The sequence below is a fragment of the Sphaerodactylus townsendi genome, linkage group LG06, assembly GCF_021028975.2.
Source record: "Sphaerodactylus townsendi isolate TG3544 linkage group LG06, MPM_Stown_v2.3, whole genome shotgun sequence".
NCBI lineage: Eukaryota > Metazoa > Chordata > Lepidosauria > Squamata > Sphaerodactylidae > Sphaerodactylus > Sphaerodactylus townsendi.
In genome coordinates, this window is record NC_059430.1 from 42155317 (window position 1) to 42174033 (window position 18717).

The 18717-nt window shown below is 42.3% G+C and overlaps 1 protein-coding gene across 1 annotated transcript in view; it reads right to left on the reverse strand.

The window, feature by feature from the left end:
• The window catches only part of TCF20 (transcription factor 20), a 182882-nt gene that overhangs the window by 92319 nt on the left and 71846 nt on the right, over nucleotides 1-18717 (reverse strand). Inside the window, exon 3 of the mRNA XM_048500899.1 lies at nucleotides 4786-4855. The gene's annotated coding sequence lies outside the window, so the exon portion shown is untranslated. The remainder of the gene's footprint in view (nucleotides 1-4785; nucleotides 4856-18717) is intronic.

Genomic DNA, 18717 nt, shown 5'->3' on the forward strand with positions numbered 1-18717 from the left:
TGGCAACCCTGGAAACAGATAAGGGAAGGAGGAGTGGCCATGGGGTCTTCCAGGAAAGGTAAAGCGGAAATAGTGGAAGCCGGGGGGGGGGGGGATGAGATGCCTCCTGCACATCCTTGAAGATACATTGTAATAGTGAAGTTGGACAAATTTGAGGACCCTTTTAGGAATAGAAGGCAATCATTTCAATTTCCTCATCGTCTACCCTAAAGCAGAGTAATTCTCCAGTAGTCATTACTTTTGTCTTCATGATGTTTCACTGTATTAAGAACATAAGAACAAGCCAGCTGGATCAGACCAAAGTCCATCTAGTCCAGCTCTCTGCTACTCGCAGTGGCCCACCAGGTGCCTTTGGGAGCTCACATGTAGGATGTGAACACAATGGCCTTCTGCGGTATTCTACTTTCGCATGTCTGCTTACAAACTTACTAGAGTTCTTTGAGGGTGTAAACAGGCATGTGGATAAGGGGGAACCAGTGGACATTGTCTACTTGGGATTTCCAAAGCAGTTGCTGAGGACAAAGTTCCTCCACCAGGAGACTCATTGGGAGGAAAACTCAGCAAATCAAGGAATAAGAGGGGAAGTCCCTCCTATGGATTAAAAACTGGTTGAGAAACAGGAAGCAAAGAGTGGGTGTAAATGGAAGTCTCTCAATGGAGAGATGTAGGGAGTGATGTCCCCAAGGATCCGTATTGGATAGACCAAAGTGCTCTTTAACCTTCCTATTGGCATTAATGACCTGAAGAAGTAGGGGTGGGTAGTGTGAGAATTTGCTGGATTTTGCAGATGATACTCAAATTATGTAGAATTGCAGGTGAGAACCACAAAGGATTGTGAAAGAGCTCAAAGCGGACCTTGATAAATTAGGTGAGTGGGCTCAGGGAATGGCAAATGCAGTTCAATGTGTAGCAAAATGCAAAGTGATGCACATAGGGGCAAAAAATCCCAAACTTCACATACAAGCTACAAGGGTCAGTGCTATCAGTCACAAGGTCAGGGAAAGTAGGATTTAGGCATCTTAGTTGAAATGGTTCCATGGGAATGTCAACTCAATGCATGGCAGCACAATGAAAAAGAGCAAACTCTATGCTGGGGATCATTAGGAAAGAGAATTGATAATAAAACTGCAAAGATTGTCATGCCCTTATATAAAGCAGTGAAGATGCTGACGCTAAGCTTGGAGTACTAATGTCCAGCAGTTCTGGTCACGCATCTCAAAAGGATATTGAGGAGATAGAAAAGTGCAGAGAAAGACAGCAAGGATGAGTTGAGGGACTGGAGCACCTTCCTTATGAGAGAGAAGGCTGCAAAGCGCTTTAGGACTCTTTTAGTTTGGAGAGGAGGCGGCTGAGGGGGATATGATTGAAGTCTGCAAAATTATGCATGGGTGAAAATGTTGACAGAGAGAAATTTTTCTCTCTTTCTCCCACAATACTAGGAACCAGGAGGGCATTCGTGAAAATGCTGGGAAAGAATTAGGACTAATTAAGAGGAAACACTTCTTCACGCATAGCAGTGTAGTTAGTGTTTGGAATATGCTACTTACAGGGAGGGTGGTGATGGCCACTAACCTGGATAGCTTTAAAGAAGGGGCTTTGGACAAGATTTATGGAGGAGAAGTCGGTTACGATGATAACAATCTTGATCCTCTTTGATCTGAGATTGCAAAATGCCTTTACAGACCGAAAGGTGATCACGGGCAACCTTGGCGCGGTGAAATGCTTTCACATCCTGCATGTGAGCTCCGAAAGGCACCTGGTGGGCCACTGCGAGTAGCAGAGAGCTGAACTAGATGGACTCTGGTCTGATCCAGCTGGCTTGTTCTTATGTTCTTAACTTCTGGACCCTTCGGGGGTTGGGCGGTATATGAAATATAATAGTAAATAATAATACAATAATAACTTTCAGCAGCAGTCATTTCAAGTTTTCGCTATTTTCTACCAGTAATGTAGCATCACTGGGCACTTCTCAAATTGCTAATGTTCCTCCTGCCAATGTTCACTCCACCTTCATCTAAATCTAATCCAGATTTCCTTCTATGTTCTACATACAGATTGAAGAGACAGGGAGATAAAATATATTCTTGTCTAACACCTTTGCCAGTGGGAAACCATTATTTTTCTCCATATTCTATCCTAACAGTAGCCTCTTGCCCAGAGTACAGGTTGCACATCAAAGCAATCAGATGCTGAGGTACACCCATTTCCTTTAAAACCTGTCACAGCTTTTCATGATCCTCATAATCAAAACCTTTGCTGTAATCTATGAAACACAAGATGATTTTCTTCTGAAATTCTCACATGCTCCAGTAACCAACATAAATTTGCAAAATGATCTAAAGTGCCTCTTCCTTTTCTGAATCCAGTTTGAATACCAGGCATTTCTCATTCCAAATATAATACTTCAGAGGGTCCAAAAATCCAAAATGATAAAAGGAATGTCTGTAGTTTAAAAAAATAAAATAAAAAATAGAACCCCTCAATGGCAGTTGCTAGGCAACTATGGCATTCTGGTCTGGAGTTTTGTCTCTCAAAGGCAGGGGGAGGAGGCAGGGCCCTTTCCAGGACTGTTTTAGTCTTTAAGAGAGGCTTCATTTGGGCCAGGCCTAGGTCTGGTAGCAACTAATGAATGGCTTGATACTATCCAACCGTATGACTCACCTAGGCCTGGCAGCTTGCTACTGTTCAGCAACTGACACCCTCTTAAAGCCAGTATAGTGTAATGGTTAGTGCTTCAGAGTAGGGTCTGGGAGACCTGGGTTTAAATCACCAGTCTGCTCACTAGATGATGTTCTGCCTGTCACATGCCTTCCGCCTTAGCTAATTCACAGAGCTGTTGAAGGATAAAAAGGAGAACAGAATGATGTAAACTGTTTTGGTCTCCACTGTGGAGAAAGGTGAGGTATTCATGAAATAAATAATTATTATTCATAAAGGTGGGAGGTAGATAAAAGTCAGGTTGGTGAATGGCTAGGAAGGAGAGAATGAGATAGTGAAAGGGGAAATGGTGTGGAGAGGAGAGGAGGGATACAAAAGAAAGTGAGTTGTCTCCCACAAATCCTTGAGGGTTCTCAACCATGCAAGTGGGCCTGGCCCAGTAGCTGGCATAATAGAACTGTGCTACAGTTTTCCTATGCAGAAGTTTGGGGGGGGGGGGGGAAGGAAAGTTTAAGACAAAGGGACAGCTAAAGACAGATTTGTTGTTCGGTAGGAAGGAGAGAAGGAACAAGGAAAAGAGAAGAGGCTATAGGAGCTTTCAGGGAAAAGAAAGAGGAAATGGTGAGGAATGGATAAATGAGATGCCCCTGCAAATCCTTGTGGTTTTCAACTTGTATATTTGAATAGATATGTCAGCTAAATCTGAGGACACTTAAATCACATGACTTGAGCTGGGAAAGGGCAAGACAGGTTATTCTACAAATCTGAAAAATGCCCCAGTTTGCAGAAAAAAATCTGATATCTAAAAAATACATTTGGGGATTTAAAAAAAGAATCAAAATGATAGAAGGAGTGTTCGTAGCTTTAAGAAACAGAAGCCTTAAGTAGTCGTTGCTAGGCAACCCCAGCATTTTCAACTTTTGGGCATTAAAAGATGCTGAGCAGATTGCTTTCCAGGGCAATTTTGCCCTTTGAGGGAGGACTCATTTGGTCAAGCCTAGCAGCAATCACCATGCTACCTATTACTACCTGATTTGCATGACTCACCGATGCCAGGCTGCTTGTATTGTCCAGCAGCACCCACCCAATGAAAGGCAGTTAGAGCAGGAGTGTCCAACCTTTTTGAGCCCATGGGTACATTCAGAATTCTGACATAGCATACTGAACACAACAGTAAAATTGCTACCATAAAATAGCTGTGACAGGTGGTGGTGACAGCCTTCAGTCAGCAGTATTCACTTGACTATGTCTCTTCACCAACTTTTATACCCTTTTCCATGTCCTAATGCTTAGCTTAATACCTGCAGTGGAGTATACAGTAGAAACTGTTGTCGTTATCATTTCTTTGAAGCTGGCAATTACGTGTCACTCTCTCTATTCCCACTTCCCCCTCCCACTATTTCTACCCCTCTCCGCCATTAAGTATACCTCTCCTGAGCCAGATCACTCTTCCTCCTCCCTGGCCTAACAAAACAACAAAAGCAAACTCAATTCCTATCCTATACACTTTCAAAGGAGTGCAATTACAAGGCAGTGATAAAATACACATGGGGAAGACAAAAATTGAGAGAGGCTATCTGGCAGTGAAATGAGTTTAGAATAATATAGATTTCCCTCTGAGAGAGGCTTTTACAACTGTATTCACAGTAAGTCTGCTACAGCCCCTTTGCTGACTCTTCACATCACTCTGAATGGGTGTGATGCTATTGCAAGCTAAGGTTTCTGCACTCCCTCCATATGGCAGTGAAGAAATCCAACATTCTGACTTACAATTCTCATTCAAGAAATGAGGAAATTCTCATTCAGGAAATGCCAAATATATAAAAATTATTGGGAAGGAGAGGGGGAGTCTTCTTGTTAGTTTTAATCTGCTAAGGCTTTTTAAAAAATTGTATTTTTTAAAATATATGACTGTCCACTTAATAAATGATTTGGACAAAACAAATGAAAGTCAGATTTAACTGGATTCAGTCATCCGTCAGAATGTGCCTCTCCTTGTAGCTGGAAGGGTCCACCAGAGGCTGAGTACAGAGCCTGCATGGCTTGACCAGGGTCCAATTCTGCAGTCCATCAATGAGGCAGTGGTGGGAATAAGGGGTGAGGAGAAACACCTGAAAAGTGATTTACCTTGCTATCATGGAGTTCTTCTTGGTAAGGCATAAAGAAAAGAAATCCTGGAGTTTGTGACAGGAACTACCTAAGGATATAAAGGAAATCTGTTAATGTATGGCAGCAGTTCTCTAAAGATGTGAAGATGCCTCCAGGGCCTGAGGGGGAAACTCCTAAAGAGCAAAGAATAAAGGGTCTGCCCAAGGAGCATCCCTTGATCTTGCTTGTATAAAAGTACAACTGCAGACCAACAACAAAATATTGCATATTGTGGCTATGAAGGCCGGGGGGGGGGGGACCACTATTCTCACCCCTGTCTCCCTAGCCATCAGCTCAGCTGCCCTCTTTAAAATTCCCTGTCAGCTTCTAATCAGCTAGACTGCTGAAAAGAGCAGTGAGTGAGAGGAAGCAAAGAATCCTCCTTGTCTCCCCACCTCACCTCCAGCACTGATCCCCTCAAATTCATATAGCAAACCAATGTCAGAGAGATTAATATTTACTCATTCATTTCTGGGAGGCAAAGCCTCATCTTTCAACGGAGAAGCTTAGTAAGAAACTGAAGGCAGCTAAACAAGCAACTGAGGAGGTGTGCAGGCGAGCAAGGAGACTCCTTCTCTTTGCCTCCATAGCCACCAGTTCATCTGCCCTGTTTAGGTTTTCCTGCTGGCTTCTAACTAAAGACACTGTGGAGAAAAGCAGTGCTGCAGCTGTGGGCGGGGGTGGGGGGATGGGGAATGATTCCTCTTACTTATCCACACATCTCCAGCACAGGTATTCCCTTCCCTCTTCCCCTCCTCTCCCCCACTGCACAGTTTACCACCCATACCTTTTATTATCGATTTTGGACTTTTGTGCAAATTTGCCTTCCCCCCAAGTTTGGAGAAAAATATCTCTTCTCTCCATGTGGGTCCAATCTGAGGATATAAGTATCTGCACATGAATCTACATGTGACCATTAGAATATAGAATGTTTAAAAATCAATAGAAAAGTGAGGACCCCACAAAGGGACCAGAAAGTAACATGACTTGAGCAAATTCATATAGCAAACCAATGTCAGAGAGATTAATATTTACTCATTCATTTCTGGGAGGCAAAGCCTCATCTTTCAACGGAGAAGCTTAGCTGGATGGAAAATATATAAAACTCACACAAACATGAGAATTTTCTGTACAAGTAATAATGCCTTCAGATTTCAGAGTTTATATTTAGAAAATGTAGAAATATTCCTACACAAGTAAGCTATGACAAAGTAAATAGGGACCATTCATAGATCTACAAATTATTAACTGCAATATTTGCATCCTGACCTTCTTCCAAGAACCTTGAAATGATATACATGTTAACATCTTATTTTATCTTCCCATTAAATCTCTCAGGTGTTAAGATGATGCTATCTTGCCCAGTGAATTGGCCTTGACCTGGATGGCCCAAATTAACCTGATCTCAGAAGCTAAGAGGGATCAACTCTAGGGAGTACTTGATGGGAGACCACATAGCAAGTTCAGGGATGCGTTGGAGAGGCAGGCAATGGCAAACCATCTCTATTCATGTCTTGCCTTGAAAACCCTACAGTTATCTGTGACTGGACGCCACTTTCCACCTCCACCCAGTGAGTTTCATGACTGAACAGGGAATGCAGACATCTACCGCCATAGCCATCGAGCACACTTATTCTGTCTTTTCTTCCAGCTCTGCCAAGAGACAGGCTCAAAAGCATTTATTACAGGCAAATTTGCAGGCACATACCAAATGTTCTCTGTGCATCTGTTAAAAGGTGTAGTTTGTTCATACAGCAAACATGTTGCTGTCAGTGGCCAATTCTACATGGAGATTTGTCTCCAACTTGACTTCCAAACAAGAATGCTTTCTTCTTTTTTTCCAGCTTCCCCACATCATGCCATATTTGTGTCTAGATTTTAGGTTTTTCCTATCCTCAATACACTCTTTATAAAACCTGCTTTACTCAGATTTTTTGGTAATAATGCAGACCAAGCATATTAACATACTGTCTGGAAGGAATGGTGCACATTTTCCTGGCCAGCAAATGATTCATCCACATCAGTACCATTTTCCCACCATCTGCCTTTTACAGACATCATTTTTCTGCTTTGTTTTCCTGTCACATCAGTGGAGGTTTTTTAAAGATTGGTAACTGCTATATTGCTGTAATGATCTATAGTCACTTCCATATTTCAGTTGTTAACAGAACCACTGTAGCACAACAGCATGTGTATGCAAACCAGCGCGGGGGGGAGGGGAGTGGGTAGTTAGAGCAGCTATCACAGCCACACCCCCAAGAGCCAATACAGAGTTGCCACACAGCAAAGTTGAGGAAAGATGGAGACTACTGTGCAGAAAATTCCCATGTGTAGAAATTCTATCACCATACGCATATCACTCTACCCAACCCAAAAAATTCTCATAATATCATCATGTCATAGCAATATATCTGTGTTACATATACCTATTATTGTTATTTATTTACATCATTAGTACTCTATCTTTCTCCCCAGTGAGGCTCCAAAGCAGTTTTCATCACTCTCGTCTCCATTTTATCCTCACAACACCCTTGTGGGGTAGGTTAGGCTGAGTATGTGTGACTGGCCCAAGGTCACACAATCAGTTTCCATGGCAGAGTGGTAATCTAAACCTGGATCTCCTAGACCCTAGTCTGAAACCCTAATCCAGGGGTGGCCAACCTATGGTGCTCCAGATGTTCATGACTACAATTGGCCATGCTGGCAGGGGCTGATGGGAATTGTAGTCATGAACATCTGGAGCACCATAGGTTGGCCACCTCTACCCTAATCACTGCATCTCACCACACTGCTAAGATTAGATATGTGTTCATGACACATGTACTATTAGCAGCAAATGCACCCTTGCCATAAATAGTGTTACATGGAAAGCAGTGCTGAGGCAGACAATATTGGGATAAATTGTCATGGTACACATCATCTCAATACTACCCTGCCTTTGTTAATCATCTTTTGTTAATCGTTTTTCATTTGCCCAGTTTTACTGACTTTAGAATTCACCAAATGTCTATAATAAACCAAAACAAAGCTATAATTTCTGTCATGTTACGTAAATCATACCATGAAATAAGCATCTTCAAAATTCAAATATTAAAAATACCCATTAGTTTTCTTCCATTTTTAAAAACTTTAATAGAGTATACGTAATGTACAATTAAATCAACTGACTAGAATTTTAAGAAGAGGCATTAAATTAGTGATTTGAATGCCAAGAAAATATAGTTAGCTAACTTTTATGAAAAATTATATATCGGTACCCAAGTAAGGCAACTGGTGCTGTTTTGAAGAAAGTTTTTATTATTATTATTATTATTATTTTATTAGATTTTTAGACCGCCCCATCCCCGGAGGGGATGACACAATAAGGGATAAAGGTTGTAGTTTATTGCATTGTTCATTATATGCATTTCGTGTTTTTATTGTTTTCTAATTTCTGTAATCCAGTTTCTGCCTTTCTTACACCTTGTACTGTTTCTTCTACACTATCTTCTAAATTTATAATCCAGTCTTATTACAATGGTTATTATAGGCTGCAAAGTGTTCCTACAGCATTGCTGAATTTCGTAACCTGCTTTGAGCATCAATGAGTAAGGTGGACAATAAATAAAGAAATGTAAATAAGTAAGAATAAATAATTATAGGGCCAAATCGTAGAACTTCTTCTCCATTTGTCTGCATGGAGTCAACCTCTGGTGAACGGAAATATCTGTGTGCACACGCATAAACACCACAAATTAATCAGAGAAAACAATTTTTCTTGGACAAAAAGGAGACTGATGGAAACAAAAATATCTTCTAAAAGAAATAGAGGGTATCATCTACAGTGCAATTCTAAACAAAGTTACACACTTCTAAGTCCATTGAAGTGAATGAGCTTAGAAGGGTGAATCTCTACTTAGAATTACACTGTAAAAGTAGTTACTACCATGTCAAACATATTTGCAATAGGATAGTATTAGCAATAAAAAAATTAGGCACAAAAGAACTTGGCAGAGTTCACTGGTGACTGTTAACACACATACTCCAGGACATTAACAGCGGCTTTCCCTAGCCTTGATTAAAGTAATACAGCTGCTTCCCATCACGTCAGCAATCAAGACAGGTCTCTTGCTTGTGAGCTCAAGAGGTTAGAATGTAACTGGTAGCTATACATACCAGACTCTTATTGCCAGACGTCAGAAGCATACATTATACTGTTCGGAAAAATCCCCAGCAAAGTAAAAAATTCTCAGAAAGACAGCACATCTTGAACTGTGTTGCTATCTGTCCAGTGTTTGGTAGGCTGCCATCCCAAGAAGTGTTAAACAGCTAACAGTTTTCTATTGCTCTGAAACCTAAAAACCAAGTGACAAGTAGCTTATGCCACTATTTGGTCAAACGTTTCTCCTCACATGACAAACAGCAAGTAACAGCAGAGAAACCAGAGATAGCAAATAAACCACCGCTATACATTCTGGCTGAGCAATCATGTAATGACACCCTGCTGGATCAGATAAGTGGTCCATATAGACCAACAGCCTGTTTTGCATGAATTACCCTGGAAAGAATTACCCTGGAAAGATTACCCTGGAAAGAATTACCCTGGAAAGAGTCCAAGGTCCTCTCCTGATGTAGGCTCTGAGCAATAGTACTCAGAGGTGTGCTGCCTCCGAATGTGGAGGTTCCCTTTAGTCACCAAGGCAAGTAGCCAGTGACAGACATAACCAACATAAACCTGCTTAACCACTTTAAAACTATCCATGCTCATGTCCATCACTACATCCTCAGGCAGTGAATTTCACAATTTAATTACTCATTCAGCAAAGCTATATTTCCTTTTTCTATCATTGAATGTATTGCCCAATTTAGTTCTCCTAAGAACTGGTATTTTGAGTCAGGAAAAAAGTTATCTCCTTGTACCTTCTCCTTAGGTTATCTCCTTAGCATAATATAAGCCACTATCTTACTCCCCCATAGTCAACTTTTTTCTAAACTGCAAATACCCAGATTCCCTCAAACACCTACTGCCCTCTCCTGTACTTTTGCCAGCTCTACAATATCTGTTCTGAGATACGGTGACAAGAACTGCATACAGTCAGAGGCGTATGGGGAAGAAGTGGAGCCCAGGGACAAAACGTTATAGGTGGGGAAAAGAAGGAGAGGGAAAGGGGAAAAATCCTGAAGTGGGCATTGCACATACATTTACTTGCCTTCCCTGCAAAGTGAAAAAAAGGTTGGATTTTCCCCACACCTGGAAAACGTGGGGCTTCCTCTTAAAAAGCGTGGTCATCTCAGAGCAGTTGTGTAAGGGCAAATCTAATCTGAATCTTATACTGAAGCTGTTGTGTAATTAAAAATCTGGTTCAAAGCAAAAGGCTGCTTGAAGCAGAAAACATATCAGTGCTTAACGGGCCTGAGACACTATTTTCATTGAAGTATCCACTTACAACCACAAGGTCTCTTTCTCTCATATTAACTGTATTTGACCAGGGCCACCTATATCATGAGGTAGCATGAAGGCTGTTATCCAAGGTGGAGAGACAGTCTCTCAATGATGTGAGGGATATTAGCTTAGAGCAGACTGCTTAATAATGTTGCAAGAGGCTGGGTAAGAAATCTTTAGTACCAGTGTATACGAAGCTCAGGTCTTGGAATAAAATCCACAGAGAAGGATATAATGCAAATTTGGCAATCTTTATTGTAGGGATAAGGGATTTACAATGATTTGGTTCAATGCAGCAAACATACACACACAGAGTTCTTAAGATATAGATAGGCTGGAAAATAGATTTGGAATAGAAAGGGGTATGGGGTATTTGGGTAATTCGATCCGATCACGATGTAAGGAAGATCCAGGGTTCAGAACCAAACGACGAGCCTTTGGTTCCAGGGGGCGATGCGTTGGACACAGCAACAGAGACGGAAAGATGTCAAAGGCACTGGGCAAATGGCCCTGGGTGGGGGGGGGGTAGGATATTTATAGGGTGAAGAACCACCTCTGGGGGAGTCAGGACAACCTTTGGGGGATGTTGGGACAACCTCTGGAAGGTGTCCGGATGGATTGTTTGAGAAACAATAGAGTGCACTATAAGAAGACGTTAGCTACAGAAGGGGGTATCTAGGTTAAGATAATCAGAGGAGGCAATGACATCTGGAGTCTTCTTGTGACTGAAAAAGAGAATTCATTCGGCAGGGCAACTGTATCATGTTGAGAACAAATTCTTCCTTGGCAGTGGAGCTGAAAACATGCTGATATAGCAAACAAGCTGAGAGGATGAGAACAGAAAAATAATTCCTGGAAGCTTCTTGTAGGTAGACTTGGTTATTGCCAGAGAATGGGCTCCCAATCTCTGCAACACCAGCATCAACCTTCAGGCTGGTGTGTGGGCAGGGATACCTGTGAATAAGCACCCCCCCCCCCCCCCCATGCCAGGGTGATATGGTAACAAAGGCAGTTGCTTTAGGCAGCAAATTCCGTGGCAAGAGGGGATTTTTCTGTGGCTCCAACCTCAATATATTTGTATTGCGCTCTAGTCTACCAGAAATATTGTGATTATCACCTTTTGTTTCCCATAACTTGGGGGCAGCAACGTGTATACCTTGTGTGGGGTTCTCAATATCGTGAAATACAGCTGAAAATGCTGTCAGGTCCATCCCTTCAAAAGAAAATGCTCAAGAAGTAAGTCGAGAAACTTGAGAGAAAAAATACAAATAGGCACAACAACAACAACAATGAAAGAAATGTAATTGCTTTTCTATCTCAAATGTTTTCATCTTATTTCATCCAATTTTCATCTTATTCCTTTTTCCCCTAACATGTACTAACTCCACTGCCATAATGAACTGAGCCGCTCTCAGCACTGAAAAAGAAATTTAACTGCATTTTTATGTTTATTTTCTGTGAAGAGGATAGACAGAAATGCCCCCTGGCTGCCTGGTAGGCCTGGAGCGCAGAGGGTTTCTTTACTTGTGCTGTCCTGCTCATCTCCACCCGCTCTAAACAGACACAGGGCCCCTTCAGGCAATGCAGAAGAGTCCCACTGTACCACAGAGATGCAGCGCATCCAACTGTAACTGCACCAAAAACAAAAAGGTCAGCAGTTTTGAGAAAAGAAGAATCAAAATCTTATGACTCACTGAAGAATATGTTCTTCACTAAATACTCCCATAAATCAAGGGATAATGTCATGAGATACACAACTTGCTAGGCACCGATGGATACCTTGAAAACACTGTCAAAAGCCACATATAATTTGCATATTTTAAGTATACATGATTAATATAAATCATTGCATATCAGAATGTGCTCTTTGTGGGCACATTATATTTTGCTAATTCCATTGTGAGCCAAACTCGAAGTCTTATGTTGAAATTCATATTTGGAAAACAGTTTCTAACATGTTGATCAATGTGAACTATCAGATATTCTTGCCAAGTGTTCTAGACATGTGGGGGTGACCCAGGGTGCTTCCGCACTTACTGTGTTGTACCGGTTTCTACTCAGGTTCAACTCAGTGTATCCGCACTACAACCGAGCTCAACGTTGTCTTGTCTCTGTTCCCCCCTCCGAACTTACGCTGACATCCCTGTCGCAAGTTATGAATCATGCTGACTCGCTGGTGGAACAAGGATTCGATATAAACGCTTCGAAGCTTCGGTAAATCAGCGGGACGCATCGAAAGCGATTAACCGCATCCATTCAACCAATCAGGAGCCTACTTCGTTCGCATGCGCAGAATGGGAGAGTCGTGGACGTGGGCAGAGAGCGTGGCTTTTTTTTTATACGGGTTCGCTCGCGTTTCGAAGCTACGGTATCGAGGTCGTTTCAAAGGGACGAGGAGAAATCACTGCCTGGAAAAATTTGGGCGCCAAAGCTTAGTGAGCTCCGACTGCGCTACAGAAGTAGTTCAGCGTCAATGCCACGTGAAGGCGTAATGCACAGAAACCTGTAAAAAAAAAACAAAAAGAAACGTTCCCGTTTCACCGCCGTAACACAAAGCGCCAATCACTTCCATTCGAGGAATGAGAAACAGGTACCCGCCCACTTTAGCTCGGTTCTAGAAGGCGCTAAAGGCGATTGTTATCGCGGACAGCCAGGAATCGCCCCCCATGAAGGGAACCGAGTCGACCTTCACTCCCTTTTGTAGTGCGGAAACACCCCCAGTGTGTTGACAATCAGAATTCTGAAGTTCCAAAATGAAAACTGCTCCGACGGCCAAGTAAAGGGACCATTTTGGGGTAAGCAGTTTTACAATTAAGAGTTCTTAGTGAAACGCATTTCCTTATAAGTTATCACATCCTGACATATGCTGATTTTCAAATGTATTTCAGGATGTGGTAGCATAGTATCACCACATAGGTGCACTTTCACAAGAGTATTTCACCACATAAAAGCTGATGGAAAGTGCTGCTTCCCAATTGCTTTTCCATCTAAAAATGGTGATAAGAATTGGCCCAGAATTAGGTGTTAGTGTGTCATGCGGAAAGCAGAAGCAGATCCCTGATCTATCAAAATCAGTACCGTCTACTCAGTCTGGCCAGTGGCTCTCTGTCATGGACCAGCCAGGTCCAGGAGTTACTGAAGACTCTTCTGATGAAGAGTCAGTAGGCAGACCTGGATCCTGTCCACAGAAATAGCAGAACCCTAACCCTGCTCACCGCCCTCATCACCAAAGTCTCAGGAACAGCATAGGATGAGAACACAGAGGGCCCTACAGGACAGAAGATGAAGTGAGCACGTGGCAGCACGGCACAGCCTCAACATGGACAGTGAGGAGTATGTGCAGGAGCATGTCTGAGGCAGCCAGCAGGTGCACAGACCCTCTGAGCGGCATTGTGCTTACAAGCCTCTAGAAAGGGCATAGCTGTGTGGAAGCAATGCATCACATTGCTCCTGATCATGTAGCTCCTGCTCTGAATTGTCTACTCTATCTGGACCTTGGTCTGAATTTCTGGATGTGTGCTTTTAAATTATCCTGAGACTGATCACTGTGAATTTAGAAATGTTTGATGCTTAACTTTTGGAACTGAACTTTGGCAACGGAAGCTGGACTCTGTGTGTGTGTGAGTACTGAGGAATCTTGACACTCTCTAGGGCTCAAGCAGAGATCTTGTACATTCTGGTTGCAATGGCACAGGCAGTACCCACCAGCTGGCTTTTTGCTTGCATCCAGCGTGGCAGTGTTTCATGGGTTCTCTAGTATGCATGCATGCTTTAAACTTTTAATATAATCCTTAATTTTTATCTTTAATCTTATCAATATATCAATAGATCGATGTATCGACATAAAAAAGGCAAACTGTTAAAGAAAAGAATACAGCATCTGTACACTTTGCCAGAACACTAATTGTCTTTTATGGTGGAAAGTGATGGGGGAGTAATGGTGGCATGCAAAATGCAAAACCACAAAAGGGCAACATGAACTGCCATTTGCTTAACTCCCCAGGTTCAGGATCATCTGTCTCCCAATGTGCTGTAAACCCAAGCATTAAGACCGATGGGCTTTTCCTGGTGTGGTCTGGAATCACTGATTGCTTGTGTACAAAACTACAAGGCTAGAGATGTCCCAGCTTGTTGATCAAATGCAGGGGCAAAACAGGGGGTTGGACTGATCGACTAGTCTTACTATTTTTATTTGTTTATTTATTCACATTTTTATCCTGCTCTATCCCAAAGGCCCCGGGCAGGTTACAAAAATTAAAACACAATAAAACATTTTACATTTTTAGTGTGTCAATTTATTGATCTATTGATATGGTTATTTTTTTAAAGATCTAAAGATAAAGATATGCAGGAGCTGGGAGTCCATGGACAATAGAAAAGATACAGACAAGAAGCAGGAAGTAGTCAGCAACTGGGAGGAGGGTGACGAGGAAGTGTGTAAAGAAGCGCAAGGGAGTGGAGGGGGCTGGCTACAGGCAGAGGGAAGAGGTCCAGGGCAAAGCTGTGCCCACTGGCAAATCTGTCCTGCTCTGGCAGCAAAGCAAAATTAAAATTGTGCTATAAGTGGAATTGATTGCAGTGGAGAGGGTGGAAAGTAAAAGCTGGGCTAAAAATGTCTGTACAAAATCTTGCCACAGTGGACATTCTCGTTCTCCATGCAGCAGATACCTTGTGCGTAATCAGCCATAGAGAGCTTTTTTTCCTGAACACTCACAGCACACTACAAACATTAGATCAGGATGCCATACAACAACCCTACAACAGAAGTAGTAATTATCCCCATCTTGCAGACAGGCTGGCCAAATGAATATATAAAGAACTGCCTTATATCAACTCTGTTCTGACAGGTCTTTCCTCACCAAAGGAGAATTCTCCTTTGCACTTTACTCCTGAACAGTTCTGCACATTCTTTCTGAGTGCTGCCAGGACATCTTCCCTTCTAGTATATATCAAAAGCAGCCTTGATCCAGAATATCTTGTGCCCACAAAAGCTGCATACTCCTCACAGTGCTGCATCCTAGGTATAGGACACACACGTTAAGAGACTATAGCTTTTCTGCAACAGAGTTCATAACTAAAGTGAGATGGGAATCTGGGACTCACAAATGCTCCTAATCTCTGTGCTACAGTCAGCTCTACACCCATCCTACCTGCTTTCTTCTTCAGGCTATTTTTCTTACACTTGTTCAACCAGAGATACTAAATATCCTGCTTACATCATGTTGAGTAAGAGAAAAATGGATTACTTACTATGCCTAAGTTCCCCTTCCTTCCAGTTAAAAAAAGGGAGGATGGGTTTGGCCAGTCTGTCAAAAAGGGGCATAAGGGCAAGGTAAAGGAAAACTGTGATAGGGCAAAAGGCAGCCATGGTTGTAGATTCTTCTGTCTGAAGAAGCTGTTCTCTGTCATACATGATTAATCACTTCTGAGACTTGCCTGCTGTTTCTCCTCTGGCTTTAAAAACAACGACAACAGCAGCAGTTGAGAGCAGAGAAACCTCCTAAGGTTCTTCACAGGTGCTACTGAGTATTTCCCAGCGCAAGCATCTGATCCTAGAATACATCTTTTTCACACACAGAGAGATAGAGCCAGCCTATTTTACAGATTGTCAGCTAATTCATCCTCTCCCCACTCCCCCCCCACACCTTTTTCAGACTCTTGTCTATGCTCAACCTACACCTTATCTATTTGTTTCTAACTGCTTTTCTGCCATTTTCTGGAAAAATTCCTGGAAATGTGTTCAGAGGACTGCAACAATTCAAACATGTACCTGGCACAAGAATAGAAAGAAAATGTCTCTGGCTGATCTGATTTGAAGTCCAGATTGATCCTTTAATGTTATATTTTAATTCTTGCTTCCCTCTCATTTTTCTAGGTGCCCAACAGCAAAACTTTTGCCAGGTATGAGGTGGCTGACAATGATAATGAACGCTGGAAGTGCATTAGCACTCCAAGGAATAGTCTGTGATAGGTGTGAGGCTTGAAAGGTGGCAATAAAACAGGACTAGTCCACTGATCACAAATATGAGCCAACAAACATAAACATAGTTTGTGCAACCACATTTCACAGAGCAGAAACTCTTGATTGCGATGACCAAGCTAGTGGGGGTAGAGAATCACATTTTTTCCTGTGAAAAATAACACTTTGAATGCCAGGAAAATAAAACAAGAGATTAGCCAGTTCAAGAATCCTCTCCAATGTTACTTCTTCATTTATTGCATGAAAAAATGCTAATCTGAAAGAATAAATGGAGCCACTTGTTTATGCTGCTTTGATCTCAGCTGTACAGGGTTGAATAAAATTCCAAAAAGATATGTAGCCATTTTCTGCAGGGGAACAAATCTCTGTAGCCTGGAGATCAGCTGTAATTCCAGGAGACCTCCAGTACCCACCTGGAAGCTGACAACCCTATAACCCACTCAACGTTTGGAGTATTCTTATTCATTTCCTTACATTAGTTTATTTAAATTGCATTTTATAAGATGTTCTGAGTATTTACTGGGAAGAAAAGTAGCGTAAAGGGTCTTAAATAAGTATGCTTCCATGAGTTAGAGCCCATTTCATCATATGTATGACATGAAAGGCAATTTTATCCACACATTCACTCGTGCCTCTCCAAAATGGAAATGAACATACTTCTTTCTTCCTGCACAGTTGTGCCCATTTCTATAAGATCTCTAAATGATACAGAACCTTTTAAAAGGCGATTCAGGACATGATGCAAGGAATACCTTCATAATACCCAATACTTTTATTTATTATACTTCAGTGAGACCTATTTAAACAGATCTGCTTGTTTCTGTAAAACTACTCAAAAGTCAATGACTAATTAACATTTTGATTAGAAGACACCTCTGTTAAAAATTCAATGTGTAAAATGCTTCCATTAGTACATTTCTTGCTTGCATTAGTAAATTTCTTTTATACCTCCCACTGATCCTTTAGCAATCAACTCAATCCTTCAAGCTTTGTACTGGCACTGACTCTACAGAACAATGGGGTTTACTGTTAAAATGGTCCACTCTTGGAGGAGGATGGAATCCTAAGGATTCCTGAGAGCTCTGGGGGATTTTCCGGGCGACGTGGTCAGCGCTCCTGTTGAAGCCTTGGTCTCACTTTGAAACGGTGAGTTCAATATGGCCATTGACACAATCACTTCTGAGTGCCCTTGCCTAGCTGGCAGTGCTCCATGGTACACTGGGAAGCTGAGGTCAATGAAGCAGAAGGGGTGACGGCTTGAGCACAAGTGACAGAAATCATATTGCAGATCTGACCAGACACTGGTAAGAGCCTACTATCAGGCTTACTAAGTGGCAGCGGTGAAAAAGGTATATTCCTCCGCCCACATTGCGCCTACAAGTAGCTGTCCAACAGAGTTATTTAGAGTGGTGAATGGCTTACTGCCCTCTAGTCAGAGGACAGTAGTCTGAATGCCCCTAATATCTACTGTGATGGTTTTATTGTGCACTTTAAGGATAAAGTCACCTAGATCCATATAGGATTGGATTCCATTGTTGACGTGTCTAGAGTATCATCTGGTCCTGTTTTGTTGGATCAATTTCAGTTTTTGAGATCCAAAGATATGGGCAAGTTGCTTGCAGGGATGCAGCCTACCATTAGTCTTCTAGACCCTTGTCCATCTTGGCTAATAAAAGCTAGCCAGGAAGGGGGGGTTGACGCAGTGGGTTCAAGAGATACTGAATGCCTCTTTGAAGGATGGGGTGTGAAGCTGTGCTTCTTAAAGAGGTGGTGGTCCACCCCCTTTTGAAGAGGCCCTCCTTGGCCCCTACAATTGTCACCCGGTGGCCAACAACCCATTTTTGGGCAAGGTCTTGGAGACTCAACTACAGATGTGAATGGAGGAAAATCAGTCAGCTCAACTACAGATGTACATGGAGGAAACTGATTTTTTGGACCCATGTCAATCTGAATTCAGGTTTGATCACAGAAATGGTCTTGGTAGCCCTGACATACAGGGGGAGCCACTCTGTTGATTCTCCTGGATCTCTCAGCAGCTTTCGATACAGCAGACCATGGCATCTTGCTGGACAGATTCTGGGGAATGGGGTTGGATGGTACTGTACTACAGTGGTTCTCCTTCTATTTCGAGGGTCAGTTCCAGAAGATAACTTTGGGACGCAGGTGCTCACAGTTCCCTTGTGGGATTCCCCAGGGCTTGTTCCCGTCCCCTATGCTGTTCTTATGAAGCCACTGGGTGAAATCATCAGGCGATTTGGAGTTGGGTGTCACCAATATGTGGATGACACTTAGCGCTATGTCTCCATTTCATCAGAATAAAAAGAGGCCCTCCATGAGCTGGACTATTGTCTGGAAGCAGTTATGGGTAGGATGAAGACTAATAAACTAAAACTGAATCCAGATAAGACAGAGGTTCTTTGTGTTCTAGGTTCCCAAGCCCATGAGATCCAGGGGCACCTGGTTTTGGATGGGGTTGTATTGTCCCAGAAGGACTGGATGTGAGACCTGT